Source organism: Anomaloglossus baeobatrachus, chromosome 9 (genome assembly GCF_048569485.1).
Source record: "Anomaloglossus baeobatrachus isolate aAnoBae1 chromosome 9, aAnoBae1.hap1, whole genome shotgun sequence".
NCBI lineage: Eukaryota > Metazoa > Chordata > Amphibia > Anura > Aromobatidae > Anomaloglossus > Anomaloglossus baeobatrachus.
Window position 1 is genome coordinate 165,819,745 of NC_134361.1, and position 27,437 is coordinate 165,847,181.

The 27,437-nt window shown below is 50.9% G+C and overlaps 7 non-coding genes and 4 pseudogenes across 7 annotated transcripts; all 11 read right to left on the reverse strand.

Moving 5' to 3' along the window:
- Positions 1 to 993: 993 nt before the first annotated feature.
- On the reverse strand, positions 994 to 1,184 carry LOC142252408 (U2 spliceosomal RNA). Its single transcript, XR_012725787.1, has one exon. It is a non-coding gene; the product is annotated as a U2 spliceosomal RNA (small nuclear RNA).
- Positions 1,185 to 2,572: 1,388 nt separating this feature from the next.
- Positions 2,573 to 2,778, reverse strand: LOC142253272 (U2 spliceosomal RNA; annotated as a pseudogene).
- Positions 2,779 to 8,220: 5,442 nt separating this feature from the next.
- LOC142253598 (U2 spliceosomal RNA) lies at positions 8,221 to 8,310 on the reverse strand (annotated as a pseudogene).
- A 1,388-nt stretch (positions 8,311 to 9,698) lies between these two features.
- On the reverse strand, positions 9,699 to 9,889 carry LOC142253960 (U2 spliceosomal RNA). Its single transcript, XR_012726987.1, has one exon. It is a non-coding gene; the product is annotated as a U2 spliceosomal RNA (small nuclear RNA).
- A 1,388-nt stretch (positions 9,890 to 11,277) lies between these two features.
- Positions 11,278 to 11,468, reverse strand: LOC142252410 (U2 spliceosomal RNA). Its single transcript, XR_012725789.1, has one exon. It is a non-coding gene; the product is annotated as a U2 spliceosomal RNA (small nuclear RNA).
- Positions 11,469 to 12,856: 1,388 nt separating this feature from the next.
- Positions 12,857 to 13,047, reverse strand: LOC142252411 (U2 spliceosomal RNA). Its single transcript, XR_012725790.1, has one exon. It is a non-coding gene; the product is annotated as a U2 spliceosomal RNA (small nuclear RNA).
- A 1,388-nt stretch (positions 13,048 to 14,435) lies between these two features.
- Positions 14,436 to 14,631, reverse strand: LOC142253098 (U2 spliceosomal RNA). The gene has a single exon (XR_012726418.1). It is a non-coding gene; the product is annotated as a U2 spliceosomal RNA (small nuclear RNA).
- A 681-nt stretch (positions 14,632 to 15,312) lies between these two features.
- On the reverse strand, positions 15,313 to 15,476 carry LOC142253564 (U2 spliceosomal RNA; annotated as a pseudogene).
- Positions 15,477 to 16,864: 1,388 nt separating this feature from the next.
- LOC142253517 (U2 spliceosomal RNA) lies at positions 16,865 to 17,074 on the reverse strand (annotated as a pseudogene).
- A 1,564-nt stretch (positions 17,075 to 18,638) lies between these two features.
- On the reverse strand, positions 18,639 to 18,831 carry LOC142252995 (U2 spliceosomal RNA). The gene has a single exon (XR_012726340.1). It is a non-coding gene; the product is annotated as a U2 spliceosomal RNA (small nuclear RNA).
- A 2,190-nt stretch (positions 18,832 to 21,021) lies between these two features.
- LOC142253087 (U2 spliceosomal RNA) lies at positions 21,022 to 21,216 on the reverse strand. The gene has a single exon (XR_012726407.1). It is a non-coding gene; the product is annotated as a U2 spliceosomal RNA (small nuclear RNA).
- Between the last annotated feature and the right edge of the window lie 6,221 nt (positions 21,217 to 27,437).

The following is a 27,437-nucleotide window of genomic DNA, read 5'->3' on the forward strand; positions in this document are numbered from 1 at the left end:
GCCCTCTGTACCCTTCTCACCACCCGCATCCCTTCTCCTGTCATCCCCCTACCACCCGGGAAAAAAAGAGCTTGCCCCCTCCTTACACTAGCCCACCCTCCCACCCAAAGAACAACTTCTGCTGCGCAGCTTGTTTTCTAGGCAGCAGCGCTATTGTGATGTCAGCGGGGGCATTGTGACAAGCCGCCAGTGTTCCGTCTCTTCATGTTGTGCACAGTTCAAACGGAAAATACATCAACAGGCAGACTACAGAAAAACTTACTATCAAAGGTTAGAGGGGGGCTTTCTCAGAGGGCTTTTTACAGTTTTTCTATTCCCAATTAGCCGTTTAAGTGTACTTATTGAAAGTAGTAATTCTTTCATAGGCCGCCCTTTCTTAGTATTTGACGTTCCTTATATTGCGGTATGAGGCTTTGCAGCAGGTTGCAAACATTCATCACCCATGACTGTCCCCAATTGAGCTCAGAAGCTCAATGTCTATCATGACCTCTCTTTTAGAATGTCCAAGAGCAAGCAAACTATTCCTCCAGGAGAGGGCGCCAACAGACTACTAAAGAGATCATCATTACTCAAAGAAAACCCCAAAAACCAATGCATGATAGGAATAAACAGGTAACTTTCTTTGGAGTGGAAGCGGAGAGATCGCACCAGATGCCAATTCTAGATCTTATCACACCTGTGGTCACTGCAGCAGCAGGTGAATCCACTTTGTCCAAAAGGGATCTATTCCATTCAATTGCAAATGATCTAGATAAGACAGAGAACTGCAGCACGGGACATAGCCGAGTTGGTCAGGTTGAGTGGTGATGAGTTTGCTATTTGGATGAATAAAGAAAGTCAAAAGTGTGAAAGATAAAAAACAAAAGGAGGAAGTGTGAAAAGTGAATGGGCCAAATTGAGGTGCATATGAAGACGTATGCTTTCTTCCAATTCATTAAACCGGGCTAATATGAATCAGGTGAATTGAGTTCTGCTTTTGGAAACTGGGTTAAGAAGGGGTGCACCGTTCCTGGAGGTACTGCAATACCAGGTCAATGCGTGGAGTGGACAGAGCAAGCTCTTTTTCCATCTCCCTGTTCTAAAAATCCATTTAATATATGGTCCCCAGATAGGGGACGTATCAGATATTAAACTGATAAGAACAGATACTACACTTGATCTTAGCCAAAAGGCCGAGAAGCGATAACCAGAATTGGTTTGGGCCTCGAGTGGCACCCTGGCCTATGCCGGACACATCTTAGGGAGAGAGAGCGAGAGGGAGACAAACCCACGCCTACAGAAGACATTTTGTCACCCAAGCCAACCCTTGAAAAGGCTGCTTTGCAGAGCAAAAACAAGAAGAATGGTGCGTTTTGCAGCCGCCGCCCCCCACTGCAATGAATCTGAATAACTCCTCCTTTAGGGCGCAAGCAACTCCCCTCCCCCTTGCAGTCTTTCCAATTCACGATACAAAAAGACGGACAGGACAGGTTGCCTGACTTTCCGTCACTGCCACCCTTTGCCATCCTTACCCGTAGAAAGCCCTTTCATCATCCCCAAACCCTAATCTTTTCCCTTTCCTTCCCAGCCCCCAAACCCTGCCCTCTGTACCCTTCTCACCACCCGCATCCCTTCTCCTGTCATCCCCCTACCACCCGGGAAAAAAAGAGCTTGCCCCCTCCTTACACTAGCCCACCCTCCCACCCAAAGAACAACTTCTGCTGCGCAGCTTGTTTTCTAGGCAGCAGCGCTATTGTGATGTCAGCGGGGGCATTGTGACAAGCCGCCAGTGTTCCGTCTCTTCATGTTGTGCACAGTTCAAACGGAAAATACATCAACAGGCAGACTACAGAAAAACTTACTATCAAAGGTTAGAGGGGGGCTTTCTCAGAGGGCTTTTTACAGTTTTTCTATTCCCAATTAGCCGTTTAAGTGTACTTATTGAAAGTAGTAATTCTTTCATAGGCCGCCCTTTCTTAGTATTTGACGTTCCTTATATTGCGGTATGAGGCTTTGCAGCAGGTTGCAAACATTCATCACCCATGACTGTCCCCAATTGAGCTCAGAAGCTCAATGTCTATCATGACCTCTCTTTTAGAATGTCCAAGAGCAAGCAAACTATTCCTCCAGGAGAGGGCGCCAACAGACTACTAAAGAGATCATCATTACTCAAAGAAAACCCCAAAAACCAATGCATGATAGGAATAAACAGGTAACTTTCTTTGGAGTGGAAGCGGAGAGATCGCACCAGATGCCAATTCTAGATCTTATCACACCTGTGGTCACTGCAGCAGCAGGTGAATCCACTTTGTCCAAAAGGGATCTATTCCATTCAATTGCAAATGATCTAGATAAGACAGAGAACTGCAGCACGGGACATAGCCGAGTTGGTCAGGTTGAGTGGTGATGAGTTTGCTATTTGGATGAATAAAGAAAGTCAAAAGTGTGAAAGATAAAAAACAAAAGGAGGAAGTGTGAAAAGTGAATGGGCCAAATTGAGGTGCATATGAAGACGTATGCTTTCTTCCAATTCATTAAACCGGGCTAATATGAATCAGGTGAATTGAGTTCTGCTTTTGGAAACTGGGTTAAGAAGGGGTGCACCGTTCCTGGAGGTACTGCAATACCAGGTCAATGCGTGGAGTGGACAGAGCAAGCTCTTTTTCCATCTCCCTGTTCTAAAAATCCATTTAATATATGGTCCCCAGATAGGGGACGTATCAGATATTAAACTGATAAGAACAGATTTTTTTGATTTAACAGCATCTTTATTATCCTGCACTACTCACAAATAGGTAACAAACCGTGTACAGTGCCGCAGCCCCGTACACACAGAAATATACAATCCTTCTTACATAGCCATAGAGTACGACGCACTAAACTATACATCACGCTCCTATGCTTATCCATAACACTCAAGCTGAAAGAAAAAGTTAGACAATAAATAACGACGAACCGGCGATTGGGGGATGGGGGTAGGGGAAAAGGGGGATAGGGTGGGGAAATCACAGGCCCGAAGCTTTATTGAAAGACGCACATAACGGGAAAAGGAGGGAGGGGGCATGGAAGAGGTCTAAACCTCCTCCTCGGCGCTGTCGTCCGGACTGTCCATGATGGAATAGTCTCTGAGCAGGCTGTGGATCAGCCTGCGGCAATCCTGGATAGACATCCTCTCCCTCTTCAAGATGAGCCGGTTCCTGGCGACCCAAATAGCGTCCTTAAAGCAGTTCATAAGGCGCCAAGCCTCCTGGATGGCTCCAACGGTGTGAGTCCCAGGGAAGAGTCCATAAAGTACGGAATGGTACGATAGGCTCCCTCTGGGGACGGAGTTCCTCAGGTCATCCTCCAGGGCAACCAACAGGCGCTGTGCGAAACGGCAGTCCCAAAAGGCATGCAGCGATGTTTCCTCCACGAAGGGGCACCTTGGGCAGTACCGGGTTTTGCACAGGTTCCGGGCATGCATGAATGACCGGACGGGCAGTCCGCCCTGTATCGCCATCCATGACAAGTCCTTGTGCCCGTTGGTCAATCCAGCCGATGACACGTTTGTCCAAACAGTCTCCAGTGTGTCGTGATGAAGTCCTGGAATGTTCTCCATTTCGTCCTTGGCTCTGATGAGTTTGTGGATAGTCTTTGGCTTCCACAAATCAGGCTTGAGTCCCTCCAGTTGGTGTTCCCTCACAAACCGAACCACGTCTCCGTAGAACCATGGCGCCGTCCAGTTGTAGGGGAAGGAGCTGTCCCACTTGTCCCAGCCTAACCGTCTCCAAAGGGGGAGCAGGAAGAAGCGAGACATGGACCCACCCGCGGAACCTCTCTTGACTCGCAGAGTTCGGCGAACGCAGTCACATACGAAGGAGGATCGCAGGAGGGTGGGGATATCGGGTACGCCCTTCCCACCCTTGCGAGGATCCTTGTACATGATGCTCCGCTTTACTCTGTCCATCTTGGATCCCCAGACAAAACGAAACACCGTCCTGGTAATGGCCCTGCACACGGTGGCAAGGGGGGGCCAGGCCTGGGCCGTGTACTGCAGCACGGGCAGTACCTCGTTACGCAGGACCAGTGCTTTGCCCTCACAGGTGAGGCGTCTGAGGCTCCACAGACCGATCCGTTGGGTGATCTTGGTCAAGCGTTCCTCCCAGGACTTGAGGGCTGCTCCTTCCTTCCCGAACCAGACTCCAAGAACCTTGATGAAATCCGGCTGGATGCTGAAAGGGAAGGGGGCGGAAGAGGCCGGCTGCCAGTCCCCGAAGAGCATGGCTTCCGACTTCCCGCAGTTGACTTTGGCTCCCGAAGCCCGTCCGAAGGTCTCACAGGTCTGGACGAGGGTGTCGACTGAGCGCCGGTCCGCGCAGAAGACGGTCACGTCGTCCATGTAGAGCGAGCACTTGACCTCGAAGCGTTCTGGTCCTGGTGCGGTGATCCCTCTGATCTCTCCATTCCGCCGGATAGCCTCTGCAAAGAGTTCTATAACACAAACAAAAAGAAGAGGTGACAGAGGACAGCCTTGTCTGACCCCTGAGAGGACCGGGAAGGGGTCAGTCTTCCAGCCGTTTACCAACACCGAGCTGTGAATATCAAAATACATTAGTTGGACATACAAACAAAACATGTTACCCAAACCTAACCTGTGCAGAGCTTTGCCCAGGAACTCATGGGAAACACGGTCGAAGGCCTTTTCCTGATCCAACGAGATCAGGGCTGCGTGCACCCGGCGGGCTTTGATGTACTCGACCGTGTCCCGCATGAGAGCCAGGCTGTCTGCGATGCGACGTCCGGGGATGCCGCAGGTCTGATCCGGGTGGATGATCCGTCCGATAACCGTCTTCAGTCTCGTTGCCATCGTCTTGGCCAGGATCTTGTAGTCGACATTCAGAAGGGTGATGGGACGCCAATTCTTCAGGTCGCACCTCTCTCCTTTACGCTTGTACAGGATCGTGACCATTCCTTCCCTCAGAGATGGAGGCATTCTGCCCTCCACCACCATCTCCTCATACAGCCCTAACAGGTCCGGACAGATTAGGTCTCCCAGCGCTACATAGAGCTCTGCTGGGAGGCCGTCACTGCCCGGTGTCCTGCCAGAACTAAAGGATTTGGCGGCCGAGAGCAGCTCGTCCACCGTCAGAGGAACGTCCATGGCCGCCGCGTCTGCAGGGTCAAGATGGTTAGTGATACCTGACAGGAACTTATCGGCGGCCTCGGGGTCAGTAGTCTTGCGGGCGTAGAGTTCGCTGTAGAAGTCGCTGACGACCTTCATCACATTCTCTTTCCCGCGTCGCATGCTTCCACTCTCGTCTCGTAGTTCATTCATGGGCGTGTGACCGGCGTGGAGTTTCCTGAAAAAGAACGAGTTACATTTCTCACCCTTCTCCAGGTTCTCCACTTTGGAACGGAAGACAATTCGCTCGGACTCCTCCTCGAAGTGCCTTTTCAGGCTCCTCTTAGTCTCCTCCAGCTCCTCTCTCACGTCCCAGCCGCATCGAAGAAGGTCCTGCAGGGAACGCAGCTCACGCTGGAGTCTCCTGAAGTCCCTCCTCTTCAGACACGCCTGTTGTTGACTCTTTGCCTGAAAGAAGAAACGGAACTCGAGTTTAACGTATTCCCACCAGTCAGAAACAGACTGGAAGCCCGCCTTGTAGGCCCGCCACGTGGAGTAGGCAGCTCTAAGCTCCTCCAGAATCTCACCCTTTTCCAGCAGAGAGCAGTTCAGCTTCCAGGAGCCCGGGCCAATGGGGAAGCCATGGCCCAGCACACCTTGAAAGTGAATGGCTCTGTGGTCAGAGAAGAAGCAGGGGACCATCGAGTGCCCACTCCGCCCAACCGCCCGAGAGGTAAACACAAAGTCAATCCTGGAACGCAGCGAGCCATCGGATCGGCACCATGAATAGTTCACAGATCCGTGTCCGATGGAGCCAACAACGTCCACAAGAGAGGCTTCGGTCACCATCTCAATGAGCAGTTTGGATGTGACGTCCAACTTGGCAGCCGTTCCAGAACTGCGTCCATCCTCCTCAATCGGGCAGTTGAAATCCCCGGCCATCACTACCGTCCTGGCGGTAGCGAGCTGAGGGCGCAGGGCTTGGAGGAGCTCCAGTCGATCGCTCTTCACAGGAGAAGCATACACATTGATGAACCTGACAGGTTCTCCCGCCCAGGTGCCATCCACGAGCAGTAACCTGCCGCAGACGATTTCCTGAACAGAGTCCAATGTGAAGGCGCTTCCCCTGATCAGCACGGCGACCCCCGCGGACCTACAGTCGCCCCCGCCAGACCAGTAGGATGGGCCATGGGTCCACTCCCTGGCCAGATGGTTGAAGGACCTAGAGGAGGGAAGGGAGCATTCCTGCAGGAAAAATACATCACTAGACTGAGTGTTAAGGAACGCAAAAATTGTCTGACGTCGGAACTTGTCTCTGATGCTCCTAACATTAATGGAAAAGATGTTAATGTTAGCAGTCATTGGAGGAAAGAGAAAGTTAGAGCAGGCGGTGTGCCTTAGTTACCACTCCGGTCGGGCGGTTCTTCCTCTTTGGCACCTGCTGGTAAGGGTATCTCCAGCAGACCCTCTTCTTCTAGCTGATCGAGCAGGGATGGTGCCTCAGTGGCTTCCGACTCCTCCATTTCTTCTTCGGCCACAAGGGACTCCACCATCTGCTCCAACACGTCCGGTTCTGGGAGGAGGCCATCCTCCTCTTCCTGGGGTGGATTGAGGTCCACAATGAACAGCTTGGAAGGTTCTGCGACAGGACTATCTTCCACCTTCCTTTTCCTTTGGCCTGTACCTGAGGAGACAAGAGCTGGAAAATCCTCCTCGGTGAAAAGTGCAAGAGTGCTGAGGCCCTCTGCTCTCATGGTCTGGGGAGGGAGAGTGGGCTTTGGGGGGGGGTGAGGAGACCAACTGAGGAGTAGGGGAATGAGGTGGAGGTAGTGGAATCCTCAGTAGGGTTGGCCGGGGGGGGAGGGGTTTGGACAGGGGTGACAGGGGGGGGGACCAGGGAGGGGGCAACAGTTTTCTTACCCTTCTTTTTCCTGGACTCCGTGGCTGCTGGGGCATCGGCTGGAGCCACGGTCGCCGGGTTCTTGGCCGCCTTGTCCTTGGCCTCTGTGGCCTTGGTCGTAGCTGCCTTGGTCGACGAAGCTGTGACTACCCGATACTGGGTCGCCGCGGCAACCCTTGCCCAGGATTTCTCCCGCTGTGGGCAGTCCTTGTAAAGGTGGTCCACCTGTCCACATAGGTTGCAAGTCTTCTTCTTTGGGCAGTCCTTGGAGCTGTGTCCCGTCACCCGGCAAACCCTGCAGGCGTCCTCCTTGCAGGTCTTCATCGAATGCCCTTTCCCGCCACATTTCCTGCAGTTGTGTGGCATGTCCGGGTAGTAGATGAGACCAAAGGAGTTTCCCAGAGAGAATGTCGGGGGCAGGTGCTGGAGACCATCCTCGGATGCTGGTTCCCTGTAGAGTCGAACGGTTACTGACCACTTACCCGTCCAGAATCCGTTGCCGTTAAGGATGTGGGATGGCTCCCTCACCACTGTGCAGAGACGTCCCAGGAACGTGGAGATGTCTCTTCCTGGGGTGTGCGGGTTCCGCATGGAGACCGTGATCCTCTTTTCATCCCTCTGTATAGGACAGGATCCTAAAAAAGAATGAAAAGGGGAGTCCGGCATCGCTGCGTTCATCGCCTCCCAGTATCTCCTGCAGGCATTCACCGTGGCAAAGGTTACCAGAAAAATGCCAGTCATGAAGGTCTGGACACTCAGGGTTTCCGCCCTGGAGAAGCCCTGATCCAGAATCATCTTCTTGCAGAACACGTCGCTGGACATGTCCGGCAACCTACCATCCACCGCCTTTAGCTTCAGGGCGACCGTCTGCCGCATCCAAGGCTCCAGGGTTGGAGCCTTTTCAGGCAGCGTCCGGGCTCCCTCCGGCTGGCTGGCGTCGGAGGTAGGGGCCTCTTGGGCCGAAGAAGCCTCTGGATGAGCCTTCCTGGAGGTCCCTGGGTCCTGAGCCTTCTTGGCTGCCTTCTCTGGCTTGCTTGCCATGGCTGGTTCCTGCTTGAGTTCCCGGAGCTGGATCTTGGATTCTTCTCCGGGTGTCTTCTCCCGCTGTGTTCCTCCTCGAAGTTCCTCTGGTCTCCCCAAGTCTTCTCCGAGGCTTCGTCTTCTTGCTTCTTTCTGCCAAGCTCTTCTTCCGTCCGATCTCCCTCTTCCGGTCTCGGCTGGGCTTCGGAGCTCGTCTCCCTGATCGTATCTCGTCAAGTGTAGCTAGCTCAGTTTGTTCTGATAAGAACAGATACTACACTTGATCTTAGCCAAAAGGCCGAGAAGCGATAACCAGAATTGGTTTGGGCCTCGAGTGGCACCCTGGCCTATGCCGGACACATCTTAGGGAGAGAGAGCGAGAGGGAGACAAACCCACGCCTACAGAAGACATTTTGTCACCCAAGCCAACCCTTGAAAAGGCTGCTTTGCAGAGCAAAAACAAGAAGAATGGTGCGTTTTGCAGCCGCCGCCCCCCACTGCAATGAATCTGAATAACTCCTCCTTTAGGGCGCAAGCAACTCCCCTCCCCCTTGCAGTCTTTCCAATTCACGATACAAAAAGACGGACAGGACAGGTTGCCTGACTTTCCGTCACTGCCACCCTTTGCCATCCTTACCCGTAGAAAGCCCTTTCATCATCCCCAAACCCTAATCTTTTCCCTTTCCTTCCCAGCCCCCAAACCCTGCCCTCTGTACCCTTCTCACCACCCGCATCCCTTCTCCTGTCATCCCCCTACCACCCGGGAAAAAAAGAGCTTGCCCCCTCCTTACACTAGCCCACCCTCCCACCCAAAGAACAACTTCTGCTGCGCAGCTTGTTTTCTAGGCAGCAGCGCTATTGTGATGTCAGCGGGGGCATTGTGACAAGCCGCCAGTGTTCCGTCTCTTCATGTTGTGCACAGTTCAAACGGAAAATACATCAACAGGCAGACTACAGAAAAACTTACTATCAAAGGTTAGAGGGGGGCTTTCTCAGAGGGCTTTTTACAGTTTTTCTATTCCCAATTAGCCGTTTAAGTGTACTTATTGAAAGTAGTAATTCTTTCATAGGCCGCCCTTTCTTAGTATTTGACGTTCCTTATATTGCGGTATGAGGCTTTGCAGCAGGTTGCAAACATTCATCACCCATGACTGTCCCCAATTGAGCTCAGAAGCTCAATGTCTATCATGACCTCTCTTTTAGAATGTCCAAGAGCAAGCAAACTATTCCTCCAGGAGAGGGCGCCAACAGACTACTAAAGAGATCATCATTACTCAAAGAAAACCCCAAAAACCAATGCATGATAGGAATAAACAGGTAACTTTCTTTGGAGTGGAAGCGGAGAGATCGCACCAGATGCCAATTCTAGATCTTATCACACCTGTGGTCACTGCAGCAGCAGGTGAATCCACTTTGTCCAAAAGGGATCTATTCCATTCAATTGCAAATGATCTAGATAAGACAGAGAACTGCAGCACGGGACATAGCCGAGTTGGTCAGGTTGAGTGGTGATGAGTTTGCTATTTGGATGAATAAAGAAAGTCAAAAGTGTGAAAGATAAAAAACAAAAGGAGGAAGTGTGAAAAGTGAATGGGCCAAATTGAGGTGCATATGAAGACGTATGCTTTCTTCCAATTCATTAAACCGGGCTAATATGAATCAGGTGAATTGAGTTCTGCTTTTGGAAACTGGGTTAAGAAGGGGTGCACCGTTCCTGGAGGTACTGCAATACCAGGTCAATGCGTGGAGTGGACAGAGCAAGCTCTTTTTCCATCTCCCTGTTCTAAAAATCCATTTAATATATGGTCCCCAGATAGGGGACATATCAGATATTAAACTGATAAGAACAGATACTACACTTGATCTTAGCCAAAAGGCCGAGAAGCGATAACCAGAATTGGTTTGGGCCTCGAGTGGCACCCTGGCCTATGCCGGACACATCTTAGGGAGAGAGAGCGAGAGGGAGACAAACCCACGCCTACAGAAGACATTTTGTCACCCAAGCCAACCCTTGAAAAGGCTGCTTTGCAGAGCAAAAACAAGAAGAATGGTGCGTTTTGCAGCCGCCGCCCCCCACTGCAATGAATCTGAATAACTCCTCCTTTAGGGCGCAAGCAACTCCCCTCCCCCTTGCAGTCTTTCCAATTCACGATACAAAAAGACGGACAGGACAGGTTGCCTGACTTTCCGTCACTGCCACCCTTTGCCATCCTTACCCGTAGAAAGCCCTTTCATCATCCCCAAACCCTAATCTTTTCCCTTTCCTTCCCAGCCCCCAAACCCTGCCCTCTGTACCCTTCTCACCACCCGCATCCCTTCTCCTGTCATCCCCCTACCACCCGGGAAAAAAAGAGCTTGCCCCCTCCTTACACTAGCCCACCCTCCCACCCAAAGAACAACTTCTGCTGCGCAGCTTGTTTTCTAGGCAGCAGCGCTATTGTGATGTCAGCGGGGGCATTGTGACAAGCCGCCAGTGTTCCGTCTCTTCATGTTGTGCACAGTTCAAACGGAAAATACATCAACAGGCAGACTACAGAAAAACTTACTATCAAAGGTTAGAGGGGGGCTTTCTCAGAGGGCTTTTTACAGTTTTTCTATTCCCAATTAGCCGTTTAAGTGTACTTATTGAAAGTAGTAATTCTTTCATAGGCCGCCCTTTCTTAGTATTTGACGTTCCTTATATTGCGGTATGAGGCTTTGCAGCAGGTTGCAAACATTCATCACCCATGACTGTCCCCAATTGAGCTCAGAAGCTCAATGTCTATCATGACCTCTCTTTTAGAATGTCCAAGAGCAAGCAAACTATTCCTCCAGGAGAGGGCGCCAACAGACTACTAAAGAGATCATCATTACTCAAAGAAAACCCCAAAAACCAATGCATGATAGGAATAAACAGGTAACTTTCTTTGGAGTGGAAGCGGAGAGATCGCACCAGATGCCAATTCTAGATCTTATCACACCTGTGGTCACTGCAGCAGCAGGTGAATCCACTTTGTCCAAAAGGGATCTATTCCATTCAATTGCAAATGATCTAGATAAGACAGAGAACTGCAGCACGGGACATAGCCGAGTTGGTCAGGTTGAGTGGTGATGAGTTTGCTATTTGGATGAATAAAGAAAGTCAAAAGTGTGAAAGATAAAAAACAAAAGGAGGAAGTGTGAAAAGTGAATGGGCCAAATTGAGGTGCATATGAAGACGTATGCTTTCTTCCAATTCATTAAACCGGGCTAATATGAATCAGGTGAATTGAGTTCTGCTTTTGGAAACTGGGTTAAGAAGGGGTGCACCGTTCCTGGAGGTACTGCAATACCAGGTCAATGCGTGGAGTGGACAGAGCAAGCTCTTTTTCCATCTCCCTGTTCTAAAAATCCATTTAATATATGGTCCCCAGATAGGGGACGTATCAGATATTAAACTGATAAGAACAGATACTACACTTGATCTTAGCCAAAAGGCCGAGAAGCGATAACCAGAATTGGTTTGGGCCTCGAGTGGCACCCTGGCCTATGCCGGACACATCTTAGGGAGAGAGAGCGAGAGGGAGACAAACCCACGCCTACAGAAGACATTTTGTCACCCAAGCCAACCCTTGAAAAGGCTGCTTTGCAGAGCAAAAACAAGAAGAATGGTGCGTTTTGCAGCCGCCGCCCCCCACTGCAATGAATCTGAATAACTCCTCCTTTAGGGCGCAAGCAACTCCCCTCCCCCTTGCAGTCTTTCCAATTCACGATACAAAAAGACGGACAGGACAGGTTGCCTGACTTTCCGTCACTGCCACCCTTTGCCATCCTTACCCGTAGAAAGCCCTTTCATCATCCCCAAACCCTAATCTTTTCCCTTTCCTTCCCAGCCCCCAAACCCTGCCCTCTGTACCCTTCTCACCACCCGCATCCCTTCTCCTGTCCTTCCCCTACCACCCGGGAAAAAAAGAGCTTGCCCCCTCCTTACACTAGCCCACCCTCCCACCCAAAGGACAACTTCTGCTGCGCAGCTTGTTTTCTAGGCAGCAGCGCTATTGTGATGTCAGCGGGGGCATTGTGACAAGCCGCCAGTGTTCCGTCTCTTCATGTTGTGCACAGTTCAAACGGAAAATACATCAACAGGCAGACTACAGAAAAACTTACTATCAAAGGTTAGAGGGGGGCTTTCTCAGAGGGCTTTTTACAGTTTTTCTATTCCCAATTAGCCGTTTAAGTGTACTTATTGAAAGTAGTAATTCTTTCATAGGCCGCCCTTTCTTAGTATTTGACGTTCCTTATATTGCGGTATGAGGCTTTGCAGCAGGTTGCAAACATTCATCACCCATGACTGTCCCCAATTGAGCTCAGAAGCTCAATGTCTATCATGACCTCTCTTTTAGAATGTCCAAGAGCAAGCAAACTATTCCTCCAGGAGAGGGCGCCAACAGACTACTAAAGAGATCATCATTACTCAAAGAAAACCCCAAAAACCAATGCATGATAGGAATAAACAGGTAACTTTCTTTGGAGTGGAAGCGGAGAGATCGCACCAGATGCCAATTCTAGATCTTATCACACCTGTGGTCACTGCAGCAGCAGGTGAATCCACTTTGTCCAAAAGGGATCTATTCCATTCAATTGCAAATGATCTAGATAAGACAGAGAACTGCAGCACGGGACATAGCCGAGTTGGTCAGGTTGAGTGGTGATGAGTTTGCTATTTGGATGAATAAAGAAAGTCAAAAGTGTGAAAGATAAAAAACAAAAGGAGGAAGTGTGAAAAGTGAATGGGCCAAATTGAGGTGCATATGAAGACGTATGCTTTCTTCCAATTCATTAAACCGGGCTAATATGAATCAGGTGAATTGAGTTCTGCTTTTGGAAACTGGGTTAAGAAGGGGTGCACCGTTCCTGGAGGTACTGCAATACCAGGTCAATGCGTGGAGTGGACAGAGCAAGCTCTTTTTCCATCTCCCTGTTCTAAAAATCCATTTAATATATGGTCCCCAGATAGGGGACGTATCAGATATTAAACTGATAAGAACAGATACTACACTTGATCTTAGCCAAAAGGCCGAGAAGCGATAACCAGAATTGGTTTGGGCCTCGAGTGGCACCCTGGCCTATGCCGGACACATCTTAGGGAGAGAGAGCGAGAGGGAGACAAACCCACGCCTACAGAAGACATTTTGTCACCCAAGCCAACCCTTGAAAAGGCTGCTTTGCAGAGCAAAAACAAGAAGAATGGTGCGTTTTGCAGCCGCCGCCCCCCACTGCAATGAATCTGAATAACTCCTCCTTTAGGGCGCAAGCAACTCCCCTCCCCCTTGCAGTCTTTCCAATTCACGATACAAAAAGACGGACAGGACAGGTTGCCTGACTTTCCGTCACTGCCACCCTTTGCCATCCTTACCCGTAGAAAGCCCTTTCATCATCCCCAAACCCTAATCTTTTCCCTTTCCTTCCCAGCCCCCAAACCCTGCCCTCTGTACCCTTCTCACCACCCGCATCCCTTCTCCTGTCATCCCCCTACCACCCGGGAAAAAAAGAGCTTGCCCCCTCCTTACACTAGCCCACCCTCCCACCCAAAGAACAACTTCTGCTGCGCAGCTTGTTTTCTAGGCAGCAGCGCTATTGTGATGTCAGCGGGGGCATTGTGACAAGCCGCCAGTGTTCCGTCTCTTCATGTTGTGCACAGTTCAAACGGAAAATACATCAACAGGCAGACTACAGAAAAACTTACTATCAAAGGTTAGAGGGGGGCTTTCTCAGAGGGCTTTTTACAGTTTTTCTATTCCCAATTAGCCGTTTAAGTGTACTTATTGAAAGTAGTAATTCTTTCATAGGCCGCCCTTTCTTAGTATTTGACGTTCCTTATATTGCGGTATGAGGCTTTGCAGCAGGTTGCAAACATTCATCACCCATGACTGTCCCCAATTGAGCTCAGAAGCTCAATGTCTATCATGACCTCTCTTTTAGAATGTCCAAGAGCAAGCAAACTATTCCTCCAGGAGAGGGCGCCAACAGACTACTAAAGAGATCATCATTACTCAAAGAAAACCCCAAAAACCAATGCATGATAGGAATAAACAGGTAACTTTCTTTGGAGTGGAAGCGGAGAGATCGCACCAGATGCCAATTCTAGATCTTATCACACCTGTGGTCACTGCAGCAGCAGGTGAATCCACTTTGTCCAAAAGGGATCTATTCCATTCAATTGCAAATGATCTAGATAAGACAGAGAACTGCAGCACGGGACATAGCCGAGTTGGTCAGGTTGAGTGGTGATGAGTTTGCTATTTGGATGAATAAAGAAAGTCAAAAGTGTGAAAGATAAAAAACAAAAGGAGGAAGTGTGAAAAGTGAATGGGCCAAATTGAGGTGCATATGAAGACGTATGCTTTCTTCCAATTCATTAAACCGGGCTAATATGAATCAGGTGAATTGAGTTCTGCTTTTGGAAACTGGGTTAAGAAGGGGTGCACCGTTCCTGGAGGTACTGCAATACCAGGTCAATGCGTGGAGTGGACAGAGCAAGCTCTTTTTCCATCTCCCTGTTCTAAAAATCCATTTAATATATGGTCCCCAGATAGGGGACGTATCAGATATTAAACTGATAAGAACAGATTTTGATTTAATGAAGCTTTCCAAAGCACCACAAAAAATGCATGACCGAAGTCACACCAAAAACAGTGCAAAGGCTAGGATTCGTGTGGACCCCACCGTGAGGAGAGGGTCCCCAAAAATCAACCCCGTCCCTCCGAGCCAGAAGGCCACAGCAAGGGTCAGGGATCTTCGGTGCTCCCCCAAGCCGAAGCCTGGTTGAGCCTTGTCGTTGGTCCCAGCGTCGACCCAGGCATCTTACCCAAGTGGAGTAGAGAGCTACTAGTTGTTGGTTTCGCAGCCGAAACTGCCCGGACCGTCAACCGGTGTTGGTTTCTCAGCCCAAGGCTAACCGGACCTCCAACCGGGTGTTGGTTTCTCAGCCGAAGCTGACCCAGACCTCCAACCGGGTGTTGGTTTCTCAGCCGAAGCTGACCCAGACCTCCAACCGGGTGTTAGTTTCTCAGCCCAAAGCTGACCAGACCTCCGACCGGGATTATAAAAATTTCCCTTCCTAGCCAGAAGGCCGGGATAGGGTAATATGCTCAAAAAGTATGAAAAGGCAAGGTACGGTGTGCTACAGAGCCCAAGGCTTGCCGGGGTCCCAAGCCAGCAAGCTCAGACTCACTCCAGGGTCGTCAGTCCTGGGGCACGTTGTACCATAGCCCCCCATCCTTACTCAGTCTAATAGCCTCGATCCTGGTAGGGCCATGTTTTCCACTAGATGAATATACTATCCACCCAGAGTACTAGCAAGCGCAACCTTCCAGTGTGCATTGTATCATTGTACTAAGGTGGCCTGGAGCTTAAACCACCTCTTCGAACAACACTACACTTGATCTTAGCCAAAAGGCCGAGAAGCGATAAGAACAGATACTACACTTGATCTTAGCCAAAAGGCCGAGAAGCGATAACCAGAATTGGTTTGGGCCTCGAGTGGCACCCTGGCCTATGCCGGACACATCTTAGGGAGAGAGAGCGAGAGGGAGACAAACCCACGCCTACAGAAGACATTTTGTCACCCAAGCCAACCCTTGAAAAGGCTGCTTTGCAGAGCAAAAACAAGAAGAATGGTGCGTTTTGCAGCCGCCGCCCCCCACTGCAATGAATCTGAATAACTCCTCCTTTAGGGCGCAAGCAACTCCCCTCCCCCTTGCAGTCTTTCCAATTCACGATACAAAAAGACGGACAGGACAGGTTGCCTGACTTTCCGTCACTGCCACCCTTTGCCATCCTTACCCGTAGAAAGCCCTTTCATCATCCCCAAACCCTAATCTTTTCCCTTTCCTTCCCAGCCCCCAAACCCTGCCCTCTGTACCCTTCTCACCACCCGCATCCCTTCTCCTGTCATCCCCCTACCACCCGGGAAAAAAAGAGCTTGCCCCCTCCTTACACTAGCCCACCCTCCCACCCAAAGAACAACTTCTGCTGCGCAGCTTGTTTTCTAGGCAGCAGCGCTATTGTGATGTCAGCGGGGGCATTGTGACAAGCCGCCAGTGTTCCGTCTCTTCATGTTGTGCACAGTTCAAACGGAAAATACATCAACAGGCAGACTACAGAAAAACTTACTATCAAAGGTTAGAGGGGGGCTTTCTCAGAGGGCTTTTTACAGTTTTTCTATTCCCAATTAGCCGTTTAAGTGTACTTATTGAAAGTAGTAATTCTTTCATAGGCCGCCCTTTCTTAGTATTTGACGTTCCTTATATTGCGGTATGAGGCTTTGCAGCAGGTTGCAAACATTCATCACCCATGACTGTCCCCAATTGAGCTCAGAAGCTCAATGTCTATCATGACCTCTCTTTTAGAATGTCCAAGAGCAAGCAAACTATTCCTCCAGGAGAGGGCGCCAACAGACTACTAAAGAGATCATCATTACTCAAAGAAAACCCCAAAAACCAATGCATGATAGGAATAAACAGGTAACTTTCTTTGGAGTGGAAGCGGAGAGATCGCACCAGATGCCAATTCTAGATCTTATCACACCTGTGGTCACTGCAGCAGCAGGTGAATCCACTTTGTCCAAAAGGGATCTATTCCATTCAATTGCAAATGATCTAGATAAGACAGAGAACTGCAGCACGGGACATAGCCGAGTTGGTCAGGTTGAGTGGTGATGAGTTTGCTATTTGGATGAATAAAGAAAGTCAAAAGTGTGAAAGATAAAAAACAAAAGGAGGAAGTGTGAAAAGTGAATGGGCCAAATTGAGGTGCATATGAAGACGTATGCTTTCTTCCAATTCATTAAACCGGGCTAATATGAATCAGGTGAATTGAGTTCTGCTTTTGGAAACTGGGTTAAGAAGGGGTGCACCGTTCCTGGAGGTACTGCAATACCAGGTCAATGCGTGGAGTGGACAGAGCAAGCTCTTTTTCCATCTCCCTGTTCTAAAAATCCATTTAATATATGGTCCCCAGATAGGGGACGTATCAGATATTAAACTGATAAGAACAGATTTTTTTTTTTTTTTTTTTTTTTTTTTTTTTTTTTGAAGGATGAGTTTGAAAATAATAAAGTGACCGCCTCTCGTTGCCCAGGTAACTGTCCGTCACAAGAGGGCTATGACATCCTACGATGCACACTCCCCCAAGGCCAGCAGTTGTGCAATACCCTGGCACCTTTCAGCACCAACCAAGGTAGTACCCTCCCAAACTACACTTGATCTTAGCCAAAAGGCCGAGAAGCGATAACCAGAATTGGTTTGGGCCTCGAGTGGCACCCTGGCCTATGCCGGACACATCTTAGGGAGAGAGAGCGAGAGGGAGACAAACCCACGCCTACAGAAGACATTTTGTCACCCAAGCCAACCCTTGAAAAGGCTGCTTTGCAGAGCAAAAACAAGAAGAATGGTGCGTTTTGCAGCCGCCGCCCCCCACTGCAATGAATCTGAATAACTCCTCCTTTAGGGCGCAAGCAACTCCCCTCCCCCTTGCAGTCTTTCCAATTCACGATACAAAAAGACGGACAGGACAGGTTGCCTGACTTTCCGTCACTGCCACCCTTTGCCATCCTTACCCGTAGAAAGCCCTTTCATCATCCCCAAACCCTAATCTTTTCCCTTTCCTTCCCAGCCCCCAAACCCTGCCCTCTGTACCCTTCTCACCACCCGCATCCCTTCTCCTGTCATCCCCCTACCACCCGGGAAAAAAAGAGCTTGCCCCCTCCTTACACTAGCCCACCCTCCCACCCAAAGAACAACTTCTGCTGCGCAGCTTGTTTTCTAGGCAGCAGCGCTATTGTGATGTCAGCGGGGGCATTGTGACAAGCCGCCAGTGTTCCGTCTCTTCATGTTGTGCACAGTTCAAACGGAAAATACATCAACAGGCAGACTACAGAAAAACTTACTATCAAAGGTTAGAGGGGGGCTTTCTCAGAGGGCTTTTTACAGTTTTTCTATTCCCAATTAGCCGTTTAAGTGTACTTATTGAAAGTAGTAATTCTTTCATAGGCCGCCCTTTCTTAGTATTTGACGTTCCTTATATTGCGGTATGAGGCTTTGCAGCAGGTTGCAAACATTCATCACCCATGACTGTCCCCAATTGAGCTCAGAAGCTCAATGTCTATCATGACCTCTCTTTTAGAATGTCCAAGAGCAAGCAAACTATTCCTCCAGGAGAGGGCGCCAACAGACTACTAAAGAGATCATCATTACTCAAAGAAAACCCCAAAAACCAATGCATGATAGGAATAAACAGGTAACTTTCTTTGGAGTGGAAGCGGAGAGATCGCACCAGATGCCAATTCTAGATCTTATCACACCTGTGGTCACTGCAGCAGCAGGTGAATCCACTTTGTCCAAAAGGGATCTATTCCATTCAATTGCAAATGATCTAGATAAGACAGAGAACTGCAGCACGGGACATAGCCGAGTTGGTCAGGTTGAGTGGTGATGAGTTTGCTATTTGGATGAATAAAGAAAGTCAAAAGTGTGAAAGATAAAAAACAAAAGGAGGAAGTGTGAAAAGTGAATGGGCCAAATTGAGGTGCATATGAAGACGTATGCTTTCTTCCAATTCATTAAACCGGGCTAATATGAATCAGGTGAATTGAGTTCTGCTTTTGGAAACTGGGTTAAGAAGGGGTGCACCGTTCCTGGAGGTACTGCAATACCAGGTCAATGCGTGGAGTGGACAGAGCAAGCTCTTTTTCCATCTCCCTGTTCTAAAAATCCATTTAATATATGGTCCCCAGATAGGGGACGTATCAGATATTAAACTGATAAGAACAGATTTTTGATTTAATGAAGCTTTCCAAAGCACCACAAAAAATGCATGACCGAAGTCACACCAAAAACAGTGCAAAGGCTAGGATTCGTGTGGACCCCACCGTGAGGAGAGGGTCCCCAAAAATCAACCCCGTCCCTCCGAGCCAGAAGGCCACAGCAAGGGTCAGGGATCTTCGGTGCTCCCCCAAGCCGAAGCCTGGTTGAGCCTTGTTGTTGCTCCCAGCGTCCACCCAGGCATCTTACCCAAGTGGAGTAGAGAGCTACTAGTTGTTGGTTTCGCAGCCGAAACTGCCCGGACCGTCAACCGGTGTTGGTTTCTCAGCCCAAGGCTAACCGGACCTCCAACCGGGTGTTGGTTTCTCAGCCGAAGCTGACCCAGACCTCCAACCGGGTGTTGGTTTCTCAGCCGAAGCTGACCCGGACCTCCAACCGGGTGTTAGTTTCTCAGCCCAAAGCTGACCAGACCTCCGACCGGGATTATAAAAATTTCCCTTCCTAGCCAGAAGGCCAGGATAGGGTAATATGCTCAAAAAGTATGAAAAGGCAAGGTACGGTGTGCTACAGAGCCCAAGGCTTGCCGGGGTCCCAAGCCAGCAAGCTCAGACTCACTCCAGGGTCGTCAGTCCTGGGGCACGTTGTACCATAGCCCCCCACCCTTACTCAGTCTAATAGCCTCGATCCTGGTAGGGCCATGTTTTCCTCTTGATGAATATACTATCCACCCAGAGTACTAGCAAGCGCAACCTTCCAGTGTGCATTGTATCATTGTACTAAGGTGGCCTGGAGCTTAAACCACCTCTTCGAACAACACTACACTTGATCTTAGCCAAAAGGCCGAGAAGCGATAACCAGAATTGGTTTGGGCCTCGAGTGGCACCCTGGCCTATGCCGGACACATCTTAGGGAGAGAGAGCGAGAGGGAGACAAACCCACGCCTACAGAAGACATTTTGTCACCCAAGCCAACCCTTGAAAAGGCTGCTTTGCAGAGCAAAAACAAGAAGAATGGTGCGTTTTGCAGCCGCCGCCCCCCACTGCAATGAATCTGAATAACTCCTCCTTTAGGGCGCAAGCAACTCCCCTCCCCCTTGCAGTCTTTCCAATTCACGATACAAAAAGACGGACAGGACAGGTTGCCTGACTTTCCGTCACTGCCACCCTTTGCCATCCTTACCCGTAGAAAGCCCTTTCATCATCCCCAAACCCTAATCTTTTCCCTTTCCTTCCCAGCCCCCAAACCCTGCCCTCTGTACCCTTCTCACCACCTGCATCCCTTCTCCTGTCATCCCCCTACCACCCGGGAAAAAAAGAGCTTGCCCCCTCCTTACACTAGCCCACCCTCCCACCCAAAGAACAACTTCTGCTGCGCAGCTTGTTTTCTAGGCAGCAGCGCTATTGTGATGTCAGCGGGGGCATTGTGACAAGCCGCCAGTGTTCCGTCTCTTCATGTTGTGCACAGTTCAAACGGAAAATACATCAACAGGCAGACTACAGAAAAACTTACTATCAAAGGTTAGAGGGGGGCTTTCTCAGAGGGCTTTTTACAGTTTTTCTATTCCCAATTAGCCGTTTAAGTGTACTTATTGAAAGTAGTAATTCTTTCATAGGCCGCCCTTTCTTAGTATTTGACGTTCCTTATATTGCGGTATGAGGCTTTGCAGCAGGTTGCAAACATTCATCACCCATGACTGTCCCCAATTGAGCTCAGAAGCTCAATGTCTATCATGACCTCTCTTTTAGAATGTCCAAGAGCAAGCAAACTATTCCTCCAGGAGAGGGCGCCAACAGACTACTAAAGAGATCATCATTACTCAAAGAAAACCCCAAAAACCAATGCATGATAGGAATAAACAGGTAACTTTCTTTGGAGTGGAAGCGGAGAGATCGCACCAGATGCCAATTCTAGATCTTATCACACCTGTGGTCACTGCAGCAGCAGGTGAATCCACTTTGTCCAAAAGGGATCTATTCCATTCAATTGCAAATGATCTAGATAAGACAGAGAACTGCAGCACGGGACATAGCCGAGTTGGTCAGGTTGAGTGGTGATGAGTTTGCTATTTGGATGAATAAAGAAAGTCAAAAGTGTGAAAGATAAAAAACAAAAGGAGGAAGTGTGAAAAGTGAATGGGCCAAATTGAGGTGCATATGAAGACGTATGCTTTCTTCCAATTCATTAAACCGGGCTAATATGAATCAGGTGAATTGAGTTCTGCTTTTGGAAACTGGGTTAAGAAGGGGTGCACCGTTCCTGGAGGTACTGCAATACCAGGTCAATGCGTGGAGTGGACAGAGCAAGCTCTTTTTCCATCTCCCTGTTCTAAAAATCCATTTAATATATGGTCCCCAGATAGGGGACGTATCAGATATTAAACTGATAAGAACAGATTTTGATTTAATGAAGCTTTCCAAAGCACCGCAAAAATGCATGACCGAAGTCACACCAAAAACAGTGCAAAGGCTAGGATTCGTGTGGACCCCTCCGTGAGAAGAGGATCCCCAAAAATCAACCCCGTCCCTCCGAGCCAGAAGGCCACAGCGAGGGTCAGGGATCTTCGGTGCTCCCCCAAGCCGAAGCCTGGTTGAGCCTTGTTGTTGCTCCCAGCGTCCACCGAGGCATCTTACCCAAGTGGAGTAGGGAGCTACTAGTCGTTGGTTTCGCAGCCGAGACTGCCCGGACCGTCAACCGGTGTTGGTTTCTCAGCCCAAGGCTGACCGGACCTCCAACCGGGTGTTGGTTTCTCAGCCCAAGGCTGACCGGACCTCCAACCGGGTGTTGGTTTCTCAGCCCAAGGCTAACCGGACCTCCAACCGGGTGTTGGTTTCTCAGCCAAAGCTGACCCGGACCTCCAACCGGGTGTTGGTTTCTCAGCCCAAAGCTGACCGGACCTCCGACCGGGATTATAAAAATTTCCCTTCTTAGCCAGAAGGCCAGGATAGGGCAATATGCTTGGAAAGTATGAATAGGCAAGGCGCGGCGTGCGACAGAGTCTGAGGCTTACCAGGGTCCCAACCTAGCAAGTTCAGACTCCCTCCAGGGTGTCCATTCCTGGGGCACATTGCACCATAACCCCCACACTTACTCAGTCTAATAGCCTCAATCCTGGTAGGGCCATGGTTTCCTCTAGATGGATATACTATCCTCCCAAAGTACTAACAAGTGCAACCTTCCAGTGTGCATTGCATCATTGTACTAAGGTGGCCGGAGCCTTAACCCACCTTTTCGAACGATACTACACTTGATCTTAGCCGATAAGAACAGATTTTTGATTTAACAGCATCTTTATTATCATGCACTACTCACAAAAAGGTAACAAACCGTGTACAGTGCCGCAGCCCCGTACACACAGAACTATACAATCCTTCTTACATAGCCATAGAGTACGACGCACTAAACTATACATCACACTCCTATGCTTATCCATAACACTCAAGCTGAAAGAAAAAGTTAGACAATAAATAACGACGAACCGGCGATTGGGGGGTGGGGGTAGGGGAAAAGGGGGATAGGGTGGGGAAATCACAGGCCCGAAGCTTTATTGAAAGACGCACATAACGGGAAAAGGAGGGAGGGGGCATGGAAGAGGTCTAAACCTCCTCCTCGGCGCTGTCGTCCGGACTGTCCATGATGGAATAGTCTCTGAGCAGGCTGTGGATCAGCCTGCGGCAATCCTGGATAGACATCCTCTCCCTCTTCAAGATGAGCCGGTTCCTGGCGACCCAAATAGCGTCCTTAAAGCAGTTCATAAGGCGCCAAGCCTCCTGGATGGCTCCAACGGTGTGAGTCCCAGGGAAGAGTCCATAAAGTACGGAATGGTACGATAGGCTCCCTCTGGGGACGGAGTTCCTCAGGTCATCCTCCAGGGCAACCAACAGGCGCTGTGCGAAACGGCAGTCCCAAAAGGCGTGCAGCGATGTTTCCTCCACGAAGGGGCACCTTGGGCAGTACCGGGTTTTGCACAGGTTCCGGGCGTGCATGAATGACCGGACGGGCAGTCCGCCCTGTATCGCCATCCATGACAAGTCCTTGTGCCCGTTGGTCAATCCAGCCGATGACACGTTTGTCCAAACAGTCTCCAGTGTGTCGTGATGAAGTCCTGGAATGTTCTCCATTTCGTCCTTGGCTCTGATGAGTTTGTGGATAGTCTTTGGCTTCCACAAATCGGGCTTGAGTCCCTCCAGTTGGTGTTCCCTCACAAACCGAACCACATCTCCGTAGAACCATGGCGCCGTCCAGTTGTAGGGGAAGGAGCTGTCCCACTTGTCCCAGCCTAACCGTCTCCAAAGGGGGAGCAGGAAGAAGCGAGACATGGACCCACCCGCGGAACCTCTCTTGACTCGCAGAGTTCGGCGAACGCAGTCACATACGAAGGAGGATCGCAGGAGGGTGGGGATATCGGGTACGCCCTTCCCACCCTTGCGAGGATCCTTGTACATGATGCTCCGCTTTACTCTGTCCATCTTGGATCCCCAGACAAAACGAAACACCGTCCTGGTAATGGCCCTGCACACGGTGGCAAGGGGGGGCCAGGCCTGGGCCGTGTACTGCAGCACGGGCAGTACCTCGTTACGCAGGACCAGTGCTTTGCCCTCACAGGTGAGGCGTCTGAGGCTCCACAGACCGATCCGTTGGGTGATCTTGGTCAAGCGTTCCTCCCAGGACTTGAGGGCTGCTCCTTCCTTCCCGAACCAGACTCCAAGAACCTTGATGAAATCCGGCTGGATGCTGAAAGGGAAGGGGGCGGAAGAGGCCGGCTGCCAGTCCCCGAAGAGCATGGCTTCCGACTTCCCGCAGTTGACTTTGGCTCCCGAAGCCCGTCCGAAGGTCTCACAGGTCTGGACGAGGGTGTCGACTGAGCGCCGGTCCGCGCAGAAGACGGTCACGTCGTCCATGTAGAGCGAGCACTTGACCTCGAAGCGTTCTGGTCCTGGTGCGGTGATCCCTCTGATCTCTCCATTCCGCCGGATAGCCTCTGCAAAGAGTTCTATAACACAAACAAAAAGAAGAGGTGACAGAGGACAGCCTTGTCTGACCCCTGAGAGGACCGGGAAGGGGTCAGTCTTCCAGCCGTTCACCAACACCGAGCTGTGAATATCAAAATACATTAGTTGGACATACAAGCAAAACATGTTACCCAAACCTAACCTGTGCAGAGCTTTGCCCAGGAACTCATGGGAAACACGGTCGAAGGCCTTTTCCTGATCCAACGAGATCAGGGCTGCGTGCACCCGGCGGGCTTTGATGTACTCGACCGTGTCCCGCATGAGAGCCAGGCTGTCTGCGATGCGACGTCCGGGGATGCCGCAGGTCTGGTCCGGGTGGATGATCCGTCCGATAACAGTCTTCAATCTCGTTGCCATCGTCTTGGCCAGGATCTTGTAGTCGACGTTCAGAAGGGTGATGGGACGCCAATTCTTCAGGTCGCACCTCTCTCCTTTACGCTTGTACAGGATCGTGACCATTCCTTCCCTCAGAGATGGAGGCATTCTGCCCTCCACCACCATCTCCTCATACAGCCCTAACAGGTCCGGACAGATTAGGTCTCCCAGCGCTACATAGAGCTCTGCTGGGAGGCCGTCACTGCCCGGTGTCCTGCCAGAACTAAAGGATTTGGCGGCCGAGAGCAGCTCGTCCACCGTCAGAGGAACATCCATGGCCGCCGCGTCTGCAGGGTCAAGATGGTTAGTGATACCTGACAGGAACTTATCGGCGGCCTCGGGGTCAGTAGTCTTGCGGGCGTAGAGTTCGCTGTAGAAGTCGCTGATGACCTTCATCACGTTCTCTTTCCCGCGTCGCATGTTTCCACTCTCGTCTCGTAGTTCATTCATGGGCGTGTGACCGGCGTGGAGTTTCCTGAAAAAGAACGAGTTACATTTCTCACCCTTCTCCAGGTTCTCCACTTTGGAACGGAAGACAATTCGCTCGGACTCCTCCTCGAAGTGCCTTTTCAGGCTCCTCTTAGTCTCCTCCAGCTCCTCTCTCACGTCCCAGCCGCATCGAAGAAGGTCCTGCAGGGAACGCAGCTCACGCTGGAGTCTCCTGAAGTCCCTCCTCTTCAGACACGCCTGTTGTTGACTCTTTGCCTGAAAGAAGAAACGGAACTCGAGTTTAACGTATTCCCACCAGTCAGAAACAGACTGGAAGCCCGCCTTGTAGGCCCGCCACGTGGAGTAGGCAGCTCTAAGCTCCTCCAGAATCTCACCCTTTTCCAGCAGAGAGCAGTTCAGCTTCCAGGAGCCCGGGCCAATGGGGAAGCCATGGCCCAGCACACCTTGAAAGTGAATGGCTCTGTGGTCAGAGAAGAAGCAGGGGACCATCGAGTGCCCACTCCGCCCAACCGCCCGAGAGGTAAACACAAAGTCAATCCTGGAACGCAGCGAGCCATCGGATCGGCACCATGAATAGTTCACGGATCCGTGTCCGATGGAGCCAACAACGTCCACAAGAGAGGCTTCGGTCACCATCTCAATGAGCAGTTTGGATGTGACGTCCAACTTGGCAGCCGTTCCAGAACTGCGTCCATCCTCCTCAATCGGGCAGTTGAAATCCCCGGCCATCACTACCGTCCTGGCGGTAGCGAGCTGAGGGCGCAGGGCTTGGAGGAGCTCCAGTCGATCGCTCTTCACAGGAGAAGCATACACATTGATGAACCTGACAGGTTCTCCCGCCCAGGTGCCATCCACGAGCAGTAACCTGCCGCAGACGATTTCCTGAACAGAGTCCAATGTGAAGGCGCTTCCCCTGATCAGCACGGCGACCCCCGCGGACCTACAGTCGCCCCCGCCAGACCAGTAGGATGGGCCATGGGTCCACTCCCTGGCCAGATGGTTGAAGGACCTAGAGGAGGGAAGGGAGCATTCCTGCAGGAAAAATACATCACTAGACTGAGTGTTAAGGAACGCAAAAATTGTCTGACGTCGGAACTTGTCTCTGATGCTCCTAACATTAATGGAAAAGATGTTAATGTTAGCAGTCATTGGAGGAAAGAGAAAGTTAGAGCAGGCGGTGTGCCTTAGTTACCACTCCGGTCGGGCGGTTCTTCCTCTTTGGCACCTGCTGGTAAGGGTATCTCCAGCAGACCCTCTTCTGCTAGCTGATCAAGCAGGGATGGTGCCTCAGTGGCTTCCGACTCCTCCATTTCTTCTTCGGCCACAAGGGACTCCACCATCTGCTCCAACACGTCCGGTTCTGGGAGGAGGCCATCCTCCTCTTCCTGGGGTGGGTTAAGGTCCACAATGAACAGCTTGGAAGGTTCTGCGACAGGACTATCTTCCACCTTCCTTTTCCTTTGGCCTGTACCTGAGGAGACAAGAGCTGGAAAATCCTCCTCGGTGAAAAGTGCAAGAGTGCTGAGGCCCTCTGCTCTCATGGTCTGGGGAGGGAGAGTGGGCTTTGGGGGGGGGGTGAGGAGACCAGCTGAGGAGTAGGGAAATGAGGTGGAGGTAGTGGAATCCTCAGTAGGGTTGGCCGGGGGGGGAGGGGTTTGGACAGGGGTGACAGGGGGGGGGACCAGGGAGGGGGCAGCAGTTTTCTTACCCTTCTTTTCCCTGGACTCCGTGGCTGCTGGGGCATCGGCTGGAGCCACGGTCGCCGGGTTCTTGGCCGCCTTGTCCTTGGCCTCTGTGGCCTTGGTCGTAGCTGCCTTGGTCGACGAAGCTGTGACTACCCGATACTGGGTCGCCGCGGCAACCCTTGCCCAGGATTTCTCCCGCTGTGGGCAGTCCTTGTAAAGGTGGTCCGCCTGTCCACATAGGTTGCAAGTCTTCTTCTTTGGGCAGTCCTTGGAGCTGTGTCCTGTCACCCGGCAAACCCTGCAGGCGTCCTCCTTGCAGGTCTTCATCGAATGCCCTTTCCCGCCACATTTCCTGCAGTTGTGTGGCATGTCCGGGTAGTAGATGAGACCATAGGAGTTTCCCAGAGAGAATGTCGGGGGCAGGTGCTGGAGACCATCCTCGGATGCTGGTTCCCTGTGGAGTCGAACGGTTACTGACCACTTACCCGTCCAGAATCCGTTGCCGTTAAGGATGTGGGATGGCTCCCTCACCACTGTGCAGAGACGTCCCAGGAACGTGGAGATGTCTCTTCCTGGGGTGTGCGGGTTCCGCATGGAGACCGTGATCCTCTTCTCATCCCTCTGTATAGGACAGGATCCTAAAAAAGAATGAAAAGGGGAGTCCGGCATCGCTGCGTTCATCGCCTCCCAGTATCTCCTGCAAGCATTCACCGTGGCAAAGGTTACCAGAAAAATGCCAGTCATGAAGGTCTGGACACTCAGGGTTTCCGCCCTGGAGAAGCCCTGATCCAGAATCATCTTCTTGCAGAACACGTCGCTGGACATGTCCGGCAACCTACCATCCACCGCCTTTAGCTTCAGGGCGACCGTCTGCCGCATCCAAGGCTCCAGGGTTGGAGCCTTTTCAGGCGGCGTCCGGGCTCCCTCCGGCTGGCTGGCGTCGGAGGTGGGGGCCTCTTGGGCCGAAGAAGCCTCTGGATGAGCCTTCCTGGAGGTCCCTGGGTCCTGAGCCTTCCTGGCTGCCTTCTCTGGCTTGCTTGCCATGGCTGGTTCCTGCTTGAGTTCCCGGAGCTGGATCTTGGATTCTTCTCCGGGTGTCTTCTCCCGCTGTGTTCCTCCTCGAAGTTCCTCTGGTCT